This window comes from Triticum urartu, chromosome 7, assembly GCF_003073215.2.
Source record: "Triticum urartu cultivar G1812 chromosome 7, Tu2.1, whole genome shotgun sequence".
NCBI lineage: Eukaryota > Viridiplantae > Streptophyta > Magnoliopsida > Poales > Poaceae > Triticum > Triticum urartu.
This window is the reverse complement of record NC_053028.1, coordinates 425,402,151-425,424,301: the sequence shown is the minus strand read 5'-3', so window position 1 is coordinate 425,424,301 and position 22,151 is coordinate 425,402,151.

Sequence of the window (22,151 nt, the reverse complement as noted above, 5' to 3'; positions counted from 1 at the left end):
TGATTCTCCCGAGCCCGTCATCTCAGAATTATTCATTCCAGCTTTCAGCTCTCATTCTCCAAATCTTACCGGTGCATCATTCAAGTATTCTCTAATCGGCTCGGGATCTCTTCGTTCTCATGTATCTAAATTCTCTCAAGTATCTTCATTCATTTTCTAATTCCTCTCGATGTTTATTTATCTTTTCCTCGTTCATTTTTGATTCTTACGGTGATTCATTCAAGATTTCTCTTCCTTCGTTATCATATCAATTCATATGTTCTTTCCAAATCCTACAGGTGGATCATTGAAGTCCTTCTCAAGTTTACGCTATATCTCTCTTAATCCTTTTCAACGTGAATAAGTAGTATGCCAAATCCGTTGCTTGTCACCAATCTAAATTGGTGAAGGATACGCATAACATAATTCTTATTCTTGTTTCATCTAAGTGATCTAATTTCTTATTTCCGGAGTGGTTCATCATATCACATTCTCAGTTTATGATTTATCTCGTCGCGAAGTTCCAAGTTTATTCTTTATTCTTATTCTTATGCTTTATCTTTTCTTCCGGAGTTCCAAGTTTCCACTTTATCTCATCGCGAAGTTCCATCTAAATCATCGCAAGGCTTCACCTTGTGTTTTCAACTTCTCTTTCCTTTCGTTTGATCATCCTTTTATTACCGGAGTTCTTCATGGAGGCTCTACATGATGGTTCATCAAGGATTTAATTCCTTCTCGAAGGTTCATTGAGATTCTTTTCAGAGGAGTTCAAGTATTCTTCATCTTGCATTCCGAAGTGCAATTCTTTCTACCTTATCATTTGAGGTGGTGTTATGTCATTGTTGATAATTCTCCTTCGTGTTTCATGATCCACAAGTTTTCAAGAGTGACATATCTAAATCCATCATTTTCTCTTCGCTCAAGACATCTTTTCAACCAATCATCCTCGTCATTGGAGTTATCTTGGGTTATATTTCACCTAAATCCTTCCCTAAGGATTGTTGCTATTTATGGTGCTTATAAATGACCCAAGTTCTTCATTTATCCTCCCGGTGATATAAGCTTCTCGTCTTCTAGGTGATATCAATCCAATCTTTTGTCTTCCGTTAGTGGCAGGATTTCACCTCATAATTTTGAGATGTCTTCTATAAGCCCACATTAAGCTTATCCTTTTGGTGTTGATAATCCAACAACTCTGTTCTACTATTTGTTGTAAGTGTGCTCTCTCAAGATCTTGTTTTCCCTCCATTCATTCCATTCCATTCTTTCATTTCTTTCGGAGGCATTGTGATGTTGCTCTCTTCGACCAATCATCTTGTTTTGTCATGATCATGTTCTTTCCTTTGATTACCCATTTAACCGAAGTGTTGTGCCCTCTCCTCAAGTTCTTTTCATCTTACCACTTTTCAACCGGATTGCTGCCCGAATTTGTTCTTGTTCCTTTTTCCTAACGGAGTGCTTTCTAACTTCGTTCATCTCCGTTGCATTCTTTCTTTCAAAGTTCTTCAATATCTCAAGGTTCTTTGGTTTCACTCGTTTGTCAAAGAAGCAACTGAGTTTTACCTCTTCTATTTCTCTTCCGTTTACCCCGGTGTCATCCTAGAGCTCGGGACGAGATCCTCTCGTAGTGGTGGAGTGTTGTAACGCCCCGAGACCGTTGCGCCAGGTGTCTTCCAGTTATTCGCTGTCGGTGCCATGTCATTTGCTTGCGTGTCATGCATTCCATATCATGTCATCCTGTGCATCGCATTTGCATACGTGTTCGTCTCATGCATCCGAGCATTTTCCCCGTTGTCCGTTTTGCATTCCGACACTCCTATGTCCTCCGGCGCCCCCTTTTGCCTCTTTTCGTGTGCGGGTGTTAAACATTCTCGGAATGGATCGAGATTTTCCAAGCGGCCTTGGTACACCACCGGTAGACCGCCTGTCAAGTTTCGTGCCATGTGGAGTTCGTTTGATACTCCAATGGTTAACCGAGGAACCGTAAAGGCCTTGTGTGTGTTGCAGCCCAACACCCCTCCAAAGTGGCCCATAACCCATCCAAACCCCCTCCATCCTCTCGGTCGTTCGATCAAGATCGCGTGGCCGAAAACCGCACCTCATTTGGACTCTCCTAGCTCCCTCTACCTATAAAAAGGTGCTCCCCTCCGAAAATTCACGCAGTCTAACCCTAGATCCATCTTCCCCGCGCCGCCGGACATGTCCGCCCGGCGGCCAGACACGTCCGCCGCTTCCCAAGCCCACTCAGGGACCGCCACGTGGCGCCACTTCACCGTCCCCACCGCCGGCCCGCCAGGCCCGGGTCGGGCCCCCCCGAGCCCGCGAGCTCCTCCGGCGCCCGCGTCTTGCCCGCGCGCCCCGCCGCCGAGTCGCCGCCTCCGTGCCCGCTCTGCCACCGACCTGCGTCCGCCTTGCCGCCTCCAGATCCGCGCACCGCCGCCTCGGCTTCACCGCTCCGCCGCCGCCTCGAGTACACCGCGCCGCCGCCCCGCGTTGACTCCGCCCTCACCGGCGCGCCGCACTCCGTCCGGGCTGCTCCGGCGAGCGACCCGACCTCGCCGACGTCAACCCCCTCCTCCGGTGCCTCCCCGCAGCTCCGGCCGCCTCCTTCTCCGTCTCCGGTGAGATTCCGGCCGGATCCGGATCGGGACCAGATCCACCAGTCCCGGATCCAAACGCCTTCGCCCGTCACCGCACTGCTTCGTCCCGGAATGTCTCCGTCCACGTTTTCGCGGGGTATAATTTTCGCTAAGTCCCTGGATCTGTAACATTTTCAGGCCCTGTACATTGCATCATAACTTCATCATCATAGCTTCGTTTCATGCGCATGATATATCAAAATGTTCGCTAGGATGTACTCTTCATTTTGTTCCATTGCATCATGCCTGTTTGAGTCCATCTTGATGCCCAAATTGCTGTTGCAAGAGTGCTTCATAATGTTAGTTCCTGTTACTTAGCAGATCTTGAGCATTTGTCTTTTTTTCCATGTTTGTTGTGTGCTTCCTATGGACTTGAGCTCTACATGTGTTTTGGGCTATGTCATGCCATCTTTATAGGGGTGTATGCCATGTATTTTTTTATCAATGTGGTGACTAGCACATGCATGCAAAGTAGCTCTCGTGATGTTGTTGATTTCAAGGACTTAGATTTTCACTAAGTCATTTCCCTGCTGTTATTTTTATGCCATATATTCATGTTGTTTCAGAGAGATCCATGCCTCTTTTGAGTATGTTCAGTAAGGATGATTTAGGCATATGGTTGTGCTCTATCCATTCATGTCTCTGTTTGCATTTAAGAAGTGCCCTAGCATGACTCAATCTTGCTCTACTTTTGCTCTAAAACGTTCCTGGCAGATTGTTTACATGTTAATCAATTTTGCCAAGCTGTTGTAGTTGATCCATGCATGCTATGAGTTTGTTCTTGCTTTGGTTAGCTTCATGAACATGTCTTCTTGCGGATGCTATGCTTATCTTCTCATGCAATGCCTTGTGTTGAGTGCATCGAGCTCGCAAAGATGTCTTCGTAATTCTGTTTTTGTCATGCCCAGTTTTCTGCTAAGTCTGAATCTGTTAACGAAACTTGCTATGTTCACATGGGTGCCATCTTATCTTCTGATCCTTTTTGGCTTATGGTCAGTAAGGGACTTTTGTTATATGCTTTGAGTAGATTCATGCCATGCCTTGCTTTGCTATGTCCTGTTCCTGTAGCATGTTGTTATCTTGCTCTAAATAATGCTTCCTGATATTAATTCCTGACATGTTAGTACTTTCACTAAGTCTGTGAAGCTGATATCTTTTGCACTTTTGCCATGCTTGTTTGAACCAGCTCTTGTGTGATTTAGCCGTAGCTCAGTGTTCATCTTTTGTCAAGCATCTTGCGTAGATCACTGCCATGTGCTTTGTTGCTATGTTAGAGTGCAGTAGCTTTTATTCTTGTTGCATTCTAGATGGCATCGTGCTGTTAATCGCAGAATCGTGTCATTCTTGTTTTGCTTGCCATTTGCAAACCGTGCATCCGATTCCGGTGATCTTTATATCGTTTTCGACCGAAATCAACTCATCTTTCCCGCGGCGCACTTGGATTGCCAAGTTGTGGCCTGGTTCAATCTTTTCCTTCCAGAGCCCGCACATGCATTGTGTCGGGGATATACCCCGCGGTGTAACCCGGCTGGATGTATGACCCGGATGGATCTTGGACTCACTGGTGACCCGCCCGGAGCTTGGCGACTCACTGGTAACCCGCCCGATCTTGGCGGCTCATTAGTGACCCGGCAGGTGTTTCAGATGGATGACAAGGCCCAAGGCCCAGAAGACCATCTCATGTTATGGTGGGCCGGCTTATGAGGAAAGGCATAAAAATATTCTCCTACAAAGGAAGAAAGACTTGGACTCCACTTGTAATAGAGTAATCCTAATCCTATTAGGACTAGTCATGTAACCCGCCCCTTCAACATATATAAGGAGGGGCAGGGCTCCCCAAAGAGGGACAAGCAAGAAGAAAATAATCTCTAGGGCTAGATACAAAGGGGAGTCGGCTTATGTGGCGACTCTCTCATGAGCATAATGAGATATAGCCACAAACAGCATGTAGGGTGATTACCGGATGATGTTTCCCGGGGCCCAAAGCTGTCTAAATCCTTGTCTTATGTTGCGTCTCTCGATTCCACTCAACCCCTCTCAAGCTATCACATAGATGCGTTGGCCTCGCGACTAAGTCCTGACACTAAGGACATCTGCCGTGACAATTCCATGACAGTTGGCGCCCACCGTGGAGCCAGCGCACGGTGGTGTTGGGTTCTTGGAGGGATTTCCTCAGGGATCAAGAAAGCTCGTGATTCGTAGGGTGAAAGAAGAGCCGACAAGAGCCAGCAATATTCATTGTCTAATGATTGGAGTCATGGTTAAACTTTGGAGCTGACAGATACAAGGTTGATCAGAGACAAAGAAATTTTAGGGTTTATGTGCGCCGCCCCGTGCGTGGCTCGGCGACTCGCCGAATCCGAAGACTGATCAATATGTGCTACAGCAACGCGAAGACGACGTCTACTTCAGCGAGTGATATGTGTACTGATCGGATTCTTGGTTAAGGCTGCTCGCTGAATAAACAAAAACAACAAACAGTGACAAGAGCGATTGATTGAATCACTGCTACTGCTACGTTCAAGGAAATCACAGCCAAATAGTTGCACATTGTACGAGATCTGTTTTGATTTTGGAATAGTAGTGCTACTGCTATTACTAGCACGAGAGTTCTAATCAGAACAGGATCAACTTCTATTCATCACGTAAAGAGATTTGAAGCATTAAGGGAAGATTCCAGCGTGTTAATCCACCTCCAAGTCGACCTGCCTCGTCGCTGCTGGAAAAAAAATATACTACGACCCGGAGAGGAAGACAACCATGACTGGGAGTCAACGGCCACGACTCGGATTCGCCACGACGAGCCGCCGTGGGCTTCCTACCAACCGCCTTCTTGCTGTTCCCGTATCGCGGTGCCGCCCGGGCGCTTCCGCCCCTGCCGCGACCTTGCTATGGCCTCCTCTGCTGTGAGACGGCCTCGAGTCGCCGCCGGAGAGCTGTCGCCGTCCTCTACACCGCAGCCTACCTCCGCCGCCCGGCTCCAGGTCACCGCCGTTGGCCCGCTTCAGCCGCCGCTTCCACCGGCCACGGCTAATCCGCCGCCCGCTAGCCGGACTCGAGTCTCCGCCTCGAAATTCCGGGCCGGCCTTGCCGTGTGTCGCTACCACGCCGGGTCGCCGCTCCGGCCTCGAACCGCAGCTTCGGACGAGCGCTGATGAGCGCCTCACGCCGCTACCTCCGCCGCCGCGTCTCCGCCTCCGCCATCATCTCATCCCTAAAGCGCCGTGACTCGCCCCCGCTTTGTCAAGGCACCCCCTGCTGGTGTGATTTGGTCTTACTGGTACAAAGCGAAAGAAAATTGGGGGATAATGGAGCACTTGGAGCAGTGCATGCGTGCATGTTGACTCGAAGACTAGTCTGCCAACAATAATGGGTAGGAGTCCAAGTGGGCAAGGCATTATGCATTACCAGCATCTGTGCTCATCTGATAATCACCAGGTGCTATCTATTCCATATATTTTATCAGCACGGGTTAAATTATTTGAAAACGATTACTCTGGTTTGTGTGATATTTTTTCGCAGGATCAATATTCATTACAAAGGTGCGCGTAAAGGACGCATGCTTATATCATTTTTGCGCTAGCAATTATTCATGCCGTGCTGCTGGACGAATATGTGCGCAAGTCGTCGTCCCTGTGGCCCGGTTTACATACACTTACCAGGATCACGCCCGCGATTGACTCACCGTCCGCATGGTTTACCGCGTCCGCAATTAACTTGCCTGACCATATGGAGCATTACTATCATCTATCGTTCACAAACATCAGGTGATATCCATTTGAGTCTATTTATTTAGAGATCTTTTACGGTACATCAAATCATTTTTAGCCGTTTAATTTTATGATTCAATGGCCCAGATGCAGCAATACTACCCCAGAAATTGGGTAGTATTTTTAGGCGGGAGGGGCATTTTGGGTATTCACCGTTCCAAATCCTGTTGCGTCCCCCTCTGCTAGATCCAAGCCGAATGAAAGGAATGAACGCGAACAACACCGGCAGCCGCATCCGGAGCCTGAGAAAAATATATTGGCGGCGGGAAGGAGGACGCATGACGGCATGAGCAGATGAGCCGCCGGTGCCCGTGCACCACGTCCAGCTCCCCTGCGGCGTCGTGGCACGAGTACGAGCAGGGCGTCGTTGTGCACTCAGCAGGACCTGCTTCATCATGTAGCTAGTTAATTAATCATCTCTTTCTGAGATTGTTTGAATCCTTGGATCTCTGTATGCACGCATTCCGTACATATCCCTTCACAGAATTAGCTAAATTTTCTGAATTATTAATTACACAGTGCTATTAGGAGACGGATTGCTTCCGAGATGGTAGCAATCGCTCATGCACAGGACCGCTCATTGCTGCGTGCGTCCATTCATCAGGGAAATTCAGATTAAAAACACTCCCTGAGGGTTTGGCTTAGTAATATAATTAATAATGGACAAGCCAATGATAGCCGCCAGCGGTTGTGGGGGTTGAGCCAGGGGCGTAGTGCTGGTTGCTCGGCGCTAGACTAGGATACGAGGGTGTGCGGCAGGTGGAGTCGGGATGGCTGCGGCAGTCCGGAGCCGGCGGGATGGATGAGGAGGTGCTGGCGTGCTGCAGTGCACGGCGTCGGATGATGGAGGACCAGGCATGCGGACGCGAAATTACAAATGTATCCTCAAGCTAAACACTTGGACAAACAATTCTAACCGTCGGATCGATTTAATACTACCCATTTAATTGAGTAGTATGATGTACTGTAAAAAGTCTCTTTATTTAACACATATTGTTTTTATGAGAGAACAATTACTTTTGGTCTGTATATTTTTATGTGCAGGATAATGATTTATTATAAAGATAGTGCCAGGCTGTGCCAATGAAGTATGCGTTAAGCGTCGTCATGCGTCGGCATCCGCACCTGCTTGTCATTGAACGGGTGTGCGCAAGCCGCCACCCGTGCAGCTTAATCTGCATCAACCCGCCGGAGCCGCGCTGAGCCGCCCTTGCCGCTTTGAGCCGTCGGGGTTATATTAAGTTGCCGGTCTGCCTGAGCCGCCGGAGCTATATTGAGCCGCTGGTCTTCCTGGGCCACCTCTGTCGCGATAAACGGATCATCCGTCGTCCAAACAAATCAGGTGATATCCATCCAAGTTTTATTTATTAGCACATGTTGTTTTTGTCAAAGAACGAGTTTATCTTTGCCTTGGTCTGCAATATTGTTTATGCAGGGCAATTATTTATGACAAAAAGTGATATTATACCACGGAGATGGAGGCACGCCAACATCTTTTGGCCCAGGTGGTCGTCGTTATTCAACGAACAACCGCACCGGCTTACATCGTCGTGGCCGTCTCTCGCGACCGCACCGGTTTACAATGCCGCGGCCGACTCTCCCGTCCACACCGGTTTAAAACGCCACGGCCGAAAAATCTGTCAGCACCCGCGGCTGACTCGGCCGCGATTGTTTTTAGTTTCACCACCGTGATCATCAACTCCGCGATGATAATTGCTGACCTGACGCATCAGGTGAAATCCATCCAGCATATTTTTATAAATTATATATTGCTTTCTTTAAAAGAGCAATTACTCCGGTTTGCAAGTTGCCCCATGCAGGATTCAAACCGGTCTATATCACGGTTAATTACGAAGAATCTTAAGCCAACTCCTCAAGTCGCCTTGAGACTAGGGGGCTACGATGACATGACTTAGCAAATATCGTGAGATTTAAGACACCGAGTCATTGGAGGGAAGATAACCTGGTCCCGGAGGCTACCGCCATATTGGTAAAAATTTAAAGGCCGTCAGAAAATTTCTAGCTCACAATGATGCTTTGGTTTACAATCCGGCTCAAGGTAAACCTGTCTCCCACAAAAAAAATTGAAGCTTTCAAATCTGGTTTAAAGTTCCGGTTCAAAAAGAATTAACCTTTCGCAAGATTTGAGTTCTCAGAAAAATTAAAGGTTGCCAAAGAGAACTTGCTGCCATGGTGCACGGTTCAAACATGGGTATCCTGCCTTACGGCTTACCTTATTATGGTCACTTGGGGGCTTCCTGCTCATCGAGCATAGCTATCGGTACCCTCTTGATCGGCGCGATGCCAAAATTTAAATGGTCACTTGGGGGCTTCCTGTTCAAACATAGGTCATATTCGAACCAAAGAGAACATAGCTGTCGTAACCCTTTTGATCGGTGCAAAGCCAAACTCACTAGGGGGCTTCTTGATCGTATCCGAATCATAGCTTAACCCCTTTTGGGTCCGACTTGGATCGTATTCGAATGAGGGTCGTTAAAAACCTTTCAAGGTCATTTGGGGGCTTCCTGTTCAAACATAGGTCGTATTCGAACCAAAGAGAACATAGCTGTCGGTACCCTCTTGATCGGCGCAACGCCAAAGCCACTGGGGGCTACATGATCGTATTCGAATCCTAGCTTAACCCCTTTGGAACGGTTTACTGATCGTATTCGAATCAGAAACCTTGATTTTTATTTGGTTTATGTTTTTGCAAACAATCTTTTGGGTTTTGAGACTTTTTTCTCATATCTGAAGCATGTATATATATGTTGTTTCTGTTAACCCGGCCTGGCTTTTGACGACAAGTCGCCAGCATGTGACAATCATCATATATTTGGAAGTATTGGCTTATAAGGATTAGGTTATCACCCTTACTGCATAGGTCATGTAAACCGGCAGTACAAATTAAATATCACAATGGTTATATGTGGGATATTATGATCCGCCCTGCGGTAAACCGCCAAGGGATCTTGTGATTTACTTATGTGCAGGATAAGACTACATTTGACTGGTCACCCGCCCTGGCTTTTGATGTTAAGTCGCCAGGGCATATGTTGTTTAAATTCTGTGCAGGATTTACAGAGCTATGACTTACATAAATGATTAAAGTTCCAGCCCATCATTGTAACATCCCAAAATTCTAAATTTTGGAATGTTATAATAAATAGATAGATTGATTGATTGTTTGATTGTTGTGTGATTGATTGAGTGAAATTTGAAGCTTTTGAAAGTTAAATGAGAGGGAATAAAAGGACTTTCCCAAACTTTCACCTTTTTTCTTTTGATCCCCGTGAATTCAAATTCTTTTCATCACAAAATCCTGGAGAGAAGATGACAGGACTTCTTCCATTTATTTAAATGACAAGGGGTGTTGAAAATAATTTTGAATTTCATTTGGAAATATTTCAATTCATAAACTTCATGCAGCTCAATGATTTTCATGAGAGAAGATAAAATGACTTCTTCGAAATTATGTGAAATATGAGTTGGGAGTTTCAAAGAATTAAATTCAAAGTTCTTTTGAATTTATTTTCAATTTGGAGTTATTTGAGTCTTATTCAAATTATTTTTCTCCAAAAATAAAAATACATGGAAAATAGGGTAACATGATTCCCTACAACAGAAAATTGGAGAGAAATAAATTTGAAATCATTTTGGTATTTTTTAAAATGATTTTATTGAGTTTTTATTAGACCAGTAGCACTCTTTGAATTATCTGATTTTGTGTAGATTTTATTTGGAATTATAAAAATTCCGAATCGTCTTCTTCGATCTTTCTGATCTTTTGAGTGAGTGCTTATGTGTGGTTACTATTGCTTGCTTACGATAGATTGACCGGAGTGTGACGAGTAGAACAATCAAGATTTTGAGTGTGAATCATCTTCATCAACATTGCAGGCAAGTTCACACTTTGATCATATCCCTTTTCATACCCAGTTTTTATGCATTAGTTACAACCCTCAAACATTGCATGAGTAGGATTAATAACATGTGGGTATTGGGAAGTAGTTGATGAGGTAGTACCTATTTCCTGTTTATTATCAAACCCTTGGGAGTTACTATTACGTTATGCTTATAGTGCCATGCTATGCTCGTAGACGTGGATTGGGTTTTGAGAGTATTCATGACAGATGTGAGATTGTTAATTAATGGTTTACTTAAGGTGGCAACTTAAACACACATCTGGGTGGATTGAGGCACCTGGTTATTCTAGGATTGCCTGTCTAGGCGCCTGGGTAGACCAGGATTGCCTGTTTTTTTATGGACCGCCACCCAGGCTCAAAGGGATCATGAGATTTTTCATGCTAGAAACTTCCGTGTGCAGCCACAAGCTATTATGGGCTCTAGCATAGTTGACTAAGTTGTGCAAACTCTTATAGTGGTAGATTAGCAGATGTAGGGGATGTAGGTGGTACGGTCTACCCGATCGTAAGGTGCTAGTGCTTCTGAAAGACTATGTCTCGGTCATCCGTCTTCTCAAACACCATGTAGTGCGAGAAACCAAACGGAGGCGATCGAGTCTTGTGGGGAAAAGTGCGCAAACCTCTGCAGAGTGTAACAAACTAATCATGGTTAGCCGTGTCCCCGGTTATGGACATCTTGAGTATCTAGTTCTTGGATTATCCTGTTGATCTCATCATGTTACTTTAATTAATATTGTTGGGTTTTAATGTTGATGCTTAATTGGGATTGAGAATGCTGTCAACCATTCTCAATGTTTAACAACCACCATGATAGTTAAATAAAATTTATTCCTTTGTAGTAGGGAAAAATTGGCTTTACGCAAAACTATAACCATAGAGCTTTTCCACCAGCCAAATATGCATGTAGTGATAGCCATTGTTCATCATTATCTATGGTGTGAATTTGCCAGTACATTCAATGTACTGACCCTTTGTGGCTGCAACGTCTCATGTTGCAGGATTATCTTACGACGAGTAAGTGATACGTTAGGGTTACGATTTCTACACTCAACTTTGCCGTTGGTGTTGATGGGAATCCACAACCTTGTTACTTCCGCTATTTGGATTGAGGTAATAGTATTTTACGTTACTTATACATGTGATTTACCTCTGTTATAAATCCTCGAGTACTGTGTGTGTCAGCATACCGATCCAGGGATGACACGTAAGCACAGAGACTTGATCCATTCGGGTCGGGTCGCTACAATCATCAAAGATTGAAATTGGTGTCTCAAAAGGGGTATCAATTCTTGATTTTCTCAAAGGCCATAAGCCGCCGGGTTATAAAAATTCCGGCTTACAATGAATGCGCATTAAGTCGCCATCGACCAAGAGCCGCCGAGTATTTAAAAACTCTGGATTTAATTGTCAACAGATAAGGTACTTGAATCTTTAAATAGCCAAACTTGGCTGGATTTTTATTATGGTTATCAATCACCAATATTACGAATAAGGATTTCAAAGTCGCTTCAGCGCAATGGATATTATTTTATCAATGGATATAATTTATTCTACAATGGAAGGAATAGTCCCGAGCCGCTGCAGGCTTACGACCCGGCACTAGGGGGCTATATTATTCAAATTGAGATTACATCAAATATGCAAGTCCCATGTCACTGCCAGCATGCACCATGGCACTTGGGGGCTAATGCAAAGCCAATTTTACTGGCCTTATTGAAGACCCGACTCATCACATCATAATGAGCCGGCCCTTGGGGGCTACCAATTGCTCCTGTCAACAATTCAAGGTACACAAGTTTTATTCCATTATATTGAAGGGTCCACTGCTCAGTTGGTAAAGCAGAAAGTTCTTAACCTTCTAGACGTGGGTTCAAGCGCCATGATGGGGGTTACATCATATGATGTTCTTTTCAAAAGAAGTATATATAAAGTCCCAGCTCAATATTATCTTACTGAGCCGGCCCTTGGGGGCTACACGTTGTTATTCAAGTTTATATGATCATATTTATAAAGTCCCTGATCATTATTGCATAATGACCCGGCCCTTGGGGGCTACACTGGTTGTAGTTTTTTATGAGTATAAGGCAATTACAAGTCCCAGGTTGCTACAAGCATCACAACCCGGCACTTGGGGGCTACATATATGGAGTATTCAGTCTTTACTAGTGACTAAGATGAACAACATGGATTTCTTCAAAGTGGCAGTATTTATATTGAAGCAAGTCTTAAGCCATCACTTTGTCCTGCTCAAGACTTGGGGGCTACAGGTAATATGGATATAAGGGAGAAAAATCTTCAAATTCTCAGTTTTGAATAAACCAGATTGACCCGGTGTCTGCAACAAATCATAACCCGGTGTCATCAATAATCATGAACCGGCATTGGCAACAATCATGAACCGGCGTTGGCAACAATTATGACTAGGTGCTATCAATATTTACAAACCAGATATTTTGGCAATGATAAACCGGCAAGTTCTACAAGCCGGCTGAAAGTCAGATGAGTTTTTTCAAGACCAATATTTTTTAAGCCGGCGCTTTGGAAGCCGATTCAAGTGGATTATTTCTTACAATATTTCTCTATAAGATACCAATGTCTGAAAATTGACTCTGAAGCTGGCCTATGGACCCGGATTTCTCAAAAGAAGTATCTGGATTTTTTACATTGACAAAATTGAAACATATCTGCTAAGGGAGATTTGCTATGAGATCATGGACATGTATATATCAACAAGGAAATGACAAGGACTTAAGGATGATCAGGTGCCGGCTTACAAAATATTTAAACCCGGAGCACAACCTGTCAAATTTGTTCTTGTGTTTATATTGCAGATTATTTAACATGGATTAATCCAAATTAAACTGGGGGCTAATGTCGGGGATATACCCCGCGGTGTAACCCGGCTGGATGTATGACCCGGATGGATCTTGGCGACTCACTTGTGACCCGCCCGGAGCTTGGCGACTCACTAGTAACCCGCCCGATCTTGGCGGCTCATTAGTGACCTGGCGGGTGTTTTAGATGGATGACAAGGCCCAAGGCCTAGAAGACCATCTCATGTTATGGTGGGCCGGCTTAAGAGGAAAGGCATAAGGAATATTCTCCTACAAAGGAAGCAAGACTAAGACTCCACTTGTAATAGAGTAATCCTAATCCTACTAGGACTAGTCATGTAACCCGCCCCTTCAACATATATAAGGAGGGGCAGGGCTCCCCAAAGAGGGACAACAAAGAAGAAAATAATCTCTAGGGCTAGACACAAAGGGGGAGCCGGCTTATGCGGCGAATCTCTCATGAGCATAATGAGATCTAGCCGCAAACAGCATGTAGGGTGATTACCGGATGATGTTTCCCAGGGCCCGAAGCTGTCTAAATCCTTCTCTTATGTTGCGTCTCTCGATTCCTCTCAACCCCTCTCAAGCTACCACATAGATGCGTTGGCCTCGCGACTAAGTCCTGACACTAAGGACATCTGCCGTGACAATTCCACGACACATTGCATAGCACATCCCGCATATCATGCCATGTTTTGCATCATGTTGCTTGCGCATTGCACCGTGGTTGATTGTGGTTTCCTTTTCTTGTATCCTTGCCTTGGGTAGAGCCGGGAGACGAGTTCGTGATCGAGGAACCCGTTGAGTACGCTTACGAGGTTCAAGCTTTCGTCAACTCAGAGAACTTTGCAGGCAAGGTGACCATTCCCTTGAAATCACTTCTATCTTTGCTTGCTAGTTTCTCACTCTATTGCTATGCCGCGATACCTACCACTTGCTATATCATGCCTCCCATATTGCCATGTCAAGCCTCTAACCCACCTTTCCTAGCAAACCGTTGTTTGGCTATGTTACCGCTTTTGCTCAGCCCCTCTTATAGCGTTGCTAGTTGCAGGTGAAGATGAAGTTTGTTCCATGTTGGAACATGGATATGTTGGGATATCATAATATCTATTATTTTAATTAATGCATCTATACACTTGGTAAAGGGTGGAAGGCTCGGCCTTATGGCTGGTGTTTTGTTCCACTCTTGCCGCCCTAGTTTCCGTCATACCGGTGTTATGTTCCTTGATTTTGCGTCCCTTACGCGGTTGGGTGTTATGGGAACCCCTTCACAGTTCGCTTTGAATAAAACTCCTCCAACAGGGCCCAACCTTGGTTTTACATTTGCCTAACAACCTATACTTTTCCCTTGGGAGTAATTAACCCGAGGGTCATCTTTATTTTAACCCCCCCAGGCCAGTGCTTCTCTAAGTGTTGGTCCAAGCTGAGCGATGTCCGCCCCCCCCCCCCTGGGCAACCAGGGTCTATGCCAAACCGACATCCGGCTCATCCGGTGTGCCCTGAGAACGAGATATGTGCAGCTCCTATCGGGATTTGTCGGCACATTCAGGCGGCTTTGCTGGTCTTGTTTTACCATTGTCGAAATGTCTTGTAACCAGGATTCCGAGACTGATCAGGTCTTCTCGGGAGAAGGAATATCATTCGTCGACTGTGAGAGCTTGTGATGGGCTAAGTTGGGACACCCCTGCAGGGTTTTGAACTTTCGAAAGTCGTGCCCGCGGTTATGGGTAGATGGGAATTTGTTAACATCTGATTGTAGAGAACTTGACACTTAACTTAATTAAAATTCATCAACCGCGTGTGTAGCCGTGATGGTCTCTTTCCGATGGAGTCCAGGAAGTGAACACAGTTCTTGTGTTATGCTTGGACGTAAGTAGTTTCAGGATCACTTCTTGATCACTTCTATTTCATGACCGTGCTTTGCTTCTCTTCTCGCTCCCATTTGCATAAGTTAGCAACCATATATGCTAGTGCTTGCCGCAGCTCCACCTCACTACCTTTTCCTACCCATAAGCTTAAATAGTCTTGATTGCGAGGGTGTGATATTGTTGAGTCCTCGTGACTCACAGATACTTCCAAAACAGTTGCAGGTGCCGATGATGCCAATGCAGGTGACGCAAACGAGCTCAAGGAGGGGCTCGATGAAGACCTTGGTCGTTGTTTTGTTTTGTTTCCTTTTGATCAGTAGTGGAGCCCAGTCGGGGCAATCGGGAATCTTTTGCATTAGGGGTTGTCTTTCTTTATTTGGTTCCATAGTCGGACCTTGATTGTATCTGGATGATGTAATGCTATATTCATGTATTGTGTGAAGTGGCAATTGTAAGCCAACTCCTTATCCCTTTCTTATGTAGTACATGGGATGTGTAAAGATTAGCCCTCTTGTGACATGCCTACTATGCGGTTATGCCTCTAAGTCGTGCTCCGACACGTGGGAGATATAGCCGCATCGTGGGTGTTACACTTGATTACCCTTGAGCATCATAAAGAGCTTAGTATTCTTTTGGGGTATGAAGAAATGAAACATATAACTGAGGGTATTCCAAAAATTTAATCTCAAGAGATTTGTAGATTTTGATCTAGAGGAAATTTATATATTTTGTGCGGTAAATTGCATTGAGAATCCTTATATTGCCAAATATCTAAAGACAAGAAAACAAATAGAATGTGAAGAGAGTACTAATGAAAGGGGGAATATTTCCCAATACCCTCCTAGTGCTTATTATGATGAATCAGGTAACGAGGAGGAGCTTCCTATCCAATCACACTCTTCAACAAGAAGCTCAAAAAATTGATTAAACTCATACGTGAGGTGGTGAAGAAGAAAAGGAAAAGAAGGAGAAGTATAGGTAAAAAGGTAACTCTCCCAAGTAATATTGCTCCTATCACCATTGTGCCTCATGAAAGTGAATCAAATATGATGGATGATGATGATATTGAGTATGATTTTGTGATGCCTGCTACTTGTTGTAATGATTATGATTGGGAAAACAATGATGTCTCTTATGATCTTGAAAATCTTTTTAGCACTTGCTTGGAAGAATATGATAATAATGTTTGCTATACTATTGGTGTCATTCATGATATTGGTAAGAATGATTGTAATGATATGCAACACCACAAGCTTGGGGATGCTATGTTTGATGAGTATGAAATGTTTGAAGATTTATTTGCTGGAATAATGCTTGTACTAAGATTGGGCATGCTTTGCGTAATGAATATGATCCTTTGATTCCTTCTACTTTCGATAAGAAAAATTATTATGATGATAGCATGCCTCCTATTTATGATGATTACAATGATGAAAGTGGGTTTGGAAGAGTTCCAACTCTAGGTAATGGTGATCCCACTATTTTGGAGGGTGCTGAATCTTATTACAATATTGATGAAAGTGGATTTGGAGAGGTCATGACTTTTATTTAGTGATACATCCACTATTTTGGAAGAGATTTCAATTGAGTATGACAATAAAGTTGTTATTTATGATAATTATTATGATGACATGTATGCCATAAAGAGTAATAAATCTTCTATGCTTGTGCATCATGAAAAGAGTGTTGTATGTTTTGGTTATATTGTTTAATCCATTCATGATGTATTTGAAAATTATTATGAGAGAGAAACATATCCTCTTACATATCTCAAAATATATCAAGTTTCTTCTCTGTGTGTTTATTGTTTTGAAGTTGTACTTGTTTTGCCTTCCTATGCTAGTTGGTTCTTGTTCTCTTGGATTACTTGCTCACAAAATCCCCAAACATAGGAAGTGGGTTAGGCTTAAATGTGTGATATATTTTCTCTTGATGCACCCTTTGTGTTTCAATTCTTTACTTCTATGTAAGCATCATTCAAAATTATCATGCCTAGCTAAAAGGCTTTAAAGAAAAGTGCTTGTTGGGAGACAACCCAACACTTTTACCTACTATTTTTATGTGTTCACATTATTAAGCTATTGTAGTAATCATGTTTTATAGCTTTTGTTTCAATAAAGTGCCAAGCAAAGCCTTTGGGATAGTGTGGATGATTGTTGACTTGAATCTGTGCAAAAACAGAAACTTTTGCGCTCGGTCCAGGTGTCGGTATCGAATCCGGCATATCTTGTAGTAGGGGTCCTAAGCTAGGCGTCTTGGAACGAAGGTAAGATGGACACATGATTTTACCCAGGTTCAGGCTCTCTCAAGGAGATAATACCCTATGTCCTCCTTTTGATTATATTCATATGAGGATAGTACATAGTATAGGTATCTACCACGAGATTGTAGTAATGAATATGAGATTGTCTATTGACTAGCCTGACCTCGGTTTACATATGCACCGTAGGCCTAGGGTTTAGAGGAGTCCTTGTCTTGTGCGCCAAGTCTTGTGGAATCCTCCTTGTATTCGGCATGGGTTGCCCGAAGTGGCCTATTAGTGAATCATCATGGGGGTCCTCGGCCCGACCCACTGGTCGGGAGACGATGTGGTGAGTACCCCCTAGTCCAGGACACCGTCAGTAGCCCCTGAACCAGTCTTCAAGTTGAGGACGCTCGTCGGTTCTTCCGAATAATTCTTCTTCTTCGATCATCAAAAACCGAGATGAATCCAAAGAGTTTACATGTCAGGCATCCGAGGAGCCCCTTTATGTTATCGTCCTTTATCAATGCCTTGTAAGTCTTTTACGCCAGACCTGGGGTTTGAAGTGTTTCCCGTGCGACGACGTCCTCTTGCGTCCGAGATCTAATGCCGAACTAGATCTGAGGCGTCTTTTCACAGCTGAGCTCCAACACTATTCGGCATTCGAGGTATCCTCTTGCATCCGAGCTCCAACGACGAACTAAATCTGAGGCGTATTTTCACAGTCGAGCCCCGACGATGATCGGTATCTGAGCTATCATAGATTACATTGGCCTCTGAAAGTTTGAATGAGTTCACCCGGGCTTAAATGCCGGAGTGGTGTTCTATGGAACGAGCCATTAGAATCCGAGCTTTATGTCAGACCGCTTCCGAGCTCCAATGCCGGATTGCATCCGAGCTCTAATGATGGTCAGCATCCGAGGTGTCATAAATTACCTTGGTCTTTAAAAGATTGAACGAATTCAACCGAGCTTAATGCCGGAAATTCCATCTATGGAGCCAGCCACTAGCGCCCGAGCTTTATGTCGGACTGCTTCTGAGCTGGTGCACCACCTCGACTACGGGCTGATTTTTTGTGAATATTTTCGATTGGTGCAATTTATTCTCTGCCGAGATATATAGCCAGTAGCCCTCAAGGTGTGTGTCGGTCTAAAACACGAGATGCACCTGAAGGATGACATAAGACCGCTGATCCCAGTAGCCCCTAAGACTCAGATTGATTCACAAAATCGGCCTGAGGATCAACTCCTAGCTCGACAGAATACTTCGGGACACAAAAAGCGATGTGCACAGTCCTCAAGATTCAGGTTGGGTGCGGCTGACCAACCTGGGGATCATAATCTCCTTGGAAACTATATTGAACTTAAATTTTCCGCATTGGATTGTCAATGCATCAGGCCCTGAGAATTGGGTTGGGAAACATGGCCGACCCTAGGATCATACCTCCTCGGGAACTAGTTCAACTGTCATGTATGTTTTGACAATACTGAGTTGGAGTTTAGCTGGAAAGATACCGAACTATAGTTTTAGAAAAGAGTTTCATGCCGAACACCTCAACCAAGAGAATGTCCGGCTTTGTTTAGATTGAATCAAGCTGTTTTGGTGCCAATATGAAATTGGTCTTAAAATTTTACTTCTGTCATGCTTTGATATGACACATCCGATCTCTAGACTTCAAGTGGGTCAGTCTTCGGCTCAACCTCCCTATCACGAAGGCGAAGTGTTTCTCAGGCCAGTTTAGCGAACTAAACGCGGGCGGCATTACAGAGAAAATAGGCTACCCGGCTATTGATCATACACCTGAGTTGAAAAAGGAGTGGTAGAAAAAGACTTTGCAGCGACTAAGAAGAAAACATCTATTATAAAATGGCTCATATTAATTTAAGAGCCCCCAAGTGACTTGGGTAAAAGAATTTTATGTATAATGATTGTATGTACCGAAGTACTTATATAATCTATGCGTTCACCGGAACTTTGAACGCGTCTTAACCGACCGTCGGCTTCTCCTTCTTTGGCCAAGGCACGAAAAGTGTTATCTACTATGCCTACCGAGAATATCGGCAGTGTTTTGGATAACCAGGCAATTAGGACATGATGCTGTAATAAACAAAGCGCGCCCAGGGAACTTATGCTATATTACTTTATGTAACGTAAGAAGCATCTTCAAAGAAAATAGTGCCCCCAACCGGACCTTTCTTTGGTTGCTCATGATTACTATGAGACTTGTGCAATAGATTTGTGTACGCGTGAGTTCTGTCGTGTGCTGACCATAGTTGAAAACAATAAGAGCGCTAGCTTTTGAATTCACCCGTCTGAGGTATGAGTTCGGATGACCCGGTCGTAACAATCGCAGAGGTGCTCCCTTTACTCCCTAGCCGAACAATCGGGAATGTAGGGGTAAGCACAAGAGCCAGGCAATCCAGCTTTGTGGAACACTTAAGTCAACATGATGCATATTTTGGCATAATACATGAACAAGCAATGTTGCGATACATTAATAATCATATGCAAGAAGAAAGGCTTCATAAAGGTAGCCCCCAAGTAAACGGGGTATTCGAATTTGTTTGTAACCAAAAAGGTTTTGACAAAGAAATTTTTTTGCAAATGACTTATTGTCAAAAAGTATAATGCTTGGTCGAACCGAACAAAATTTTAAAACTGGAAGTTTTTTTAGCATGAAAGCGACTTAGCTGGTTAATGTGCTCGGTGTGACATGGGCCGAGATTGTAGCGGCTCAAGGTCCCAACCCCCAAGCCGGTCTTGACGTACCCGAGCGAAGAGCTCGGCTTGATGAAGTGATAGCACAACAGTGCCGAAGTGCCGAGGCGAAGCCCCTGGTCCAGCCGAGGAGTCCGAGTAGTTCAGCAGCGTGATAATGAAGTCCCCACGTCAGTCAATGTGTCGAAACAGGTCGGCATGGTGGATGCCAGTTTGATGAAACGACGACGCAATAATGGCGACACATGGTATCACACCATGTTGACAGTGGAATTTGGTTGATGGAGGCGAGAGGATGACTCCATATGCCGAGGTGACTGCGTGACACAACAAAAATTAATTATCTGCACACATAGAATAGTGCAAGGCAGATGTAACAATAATAAAATGTTTTAAAATGAAAAATAGTTGCATGAATAATAATTTATGCAAAGTGGTTAATAAAAGAAATATGGCCCGTGTGCCGAATACTCAATGCGGTAGAGCTCTCTCAGCGATGCCGAAGTCCCCGAGGCAACCGAACATGTCGGTATGGCAACTCGAGCAACAAGGTGATCACGTGAGCAGATTTATGCCGATTGGGACGGCGACATTGGCTTGCCAAAGTGACCGCGTGATGCAGTCGAAGTCGATTACCTACACATGTAAAATAGTGCAGTCCAAAAAATATAAATATTTAAAAAAAATCCTAGCATAATTAATTTATGCAAAATATTTTTTAAGAGATGTGGCGTGGCGTCGAAGCCAATGTCGATGCGGGGCATCAGCGTGACAAAGCCTGAATTCCCAGGGCGGTCCGAGTCCAAAATGTGGCGTCAAATAGGCCAAACAGTTGTCTACATACACACAAGAGTGCAAACCAACAGAAAATATGATGGCACAAATAATTCATAATGTTAATAAGGAAGAATAGCACCTGATTCAGATGTAGCCATAGGAGTGAGAGAACTGCCCCAAAGTGACTATATAGCTTCACACGGGAGTCGCTAGGTAGGCTAGCTTGTGGCTCATCTATAGTACTAGTACTCATTGCCTCACAGGAAGTGCATGGAAGATAAACCATTAAAGAAAGTGTGGTGGACCTTCTTATTAAATATAGAGGGAGAAAGAAAAAAAGAAGGTCAAATCTCCCTGTGCCAGGTAATGCGCGGTGTAAGTCAATTGCCTGAACGCCTAGGTCGTCCCGATAGAATGGCCGCAGACATGCTGACACAGGGACGTGTGCTGAGGCGACGCCGCAGTTTGATCGATGTAGGCAGGACGATGACGTCGGCCCGCAGAGTTGACCATGATGCAGTCGAAGTTGATTACCTGCACACATAGAATAGTGCAAGCCAGAAAGAACAATAATTGAAAGAAAAAAAACTTGCATAATTAATATATGAGAAGCGAATAATCAAGTAAGTTTGGCCTGGGCGCCGAGGTCAGTTCGATGGAGTGACAGCGGGGAGATGTCAATGCAGGTCGGCATGCACGGGGCGACAACATCAACCTGACATGATCCGAACTCATTGCACAAAGGTGTCAGTCGGCGCGGTGGCTGTCAGCCTGATCATGTAAGCTAGCTCGTTGCATCAATCTGATCTTGATGGGCGTGCAACAATTAGTAGTGCTAATTGCATCAGGGAATCACATGTTAGAGAGACCATTAGTGAAAAGTGTAGACGGCCTCCAAACTTAATTAAATAATAGGGAAAATGAAAGATCAAATCTCCCTATGACTACTCTGAGCCAAACTATTGTCGGCCTCTCATGCATGTTGTGTACAGTACTGTGTCATCTACTCGACTGGTTCACCGCCGTTTGGATTGTTTTTTTCCTAATCGTTGATCTTGACGAGGTGTCTGTCGGTCGACGCACGGCAAACCGGGCTGTCGAGAAGATAGCCAGGTTGGAGCGGCGCGGAGGAGCTCTCTTAACGATAAACCAAACTTCTCAAGGCAAGTTCGCACAATGGTCCGACCACAAAAATTAGGAAACAATTAGTATCATGCGTTCTTTGATAAGTACGTATCCGAAGACAAACTGCTTCTTTCAGTAATCTATTTCCTCAAGGCTTATAATTAAATAAGGAAGAGATACGATTAAATAAGGTAGAAAGAGAGAGAAAAAGGTTAAATCTCCCTGATGATCTCCTAGTGCCCATAGCAATTTTAGAGGGAAGAAAACTTAGCC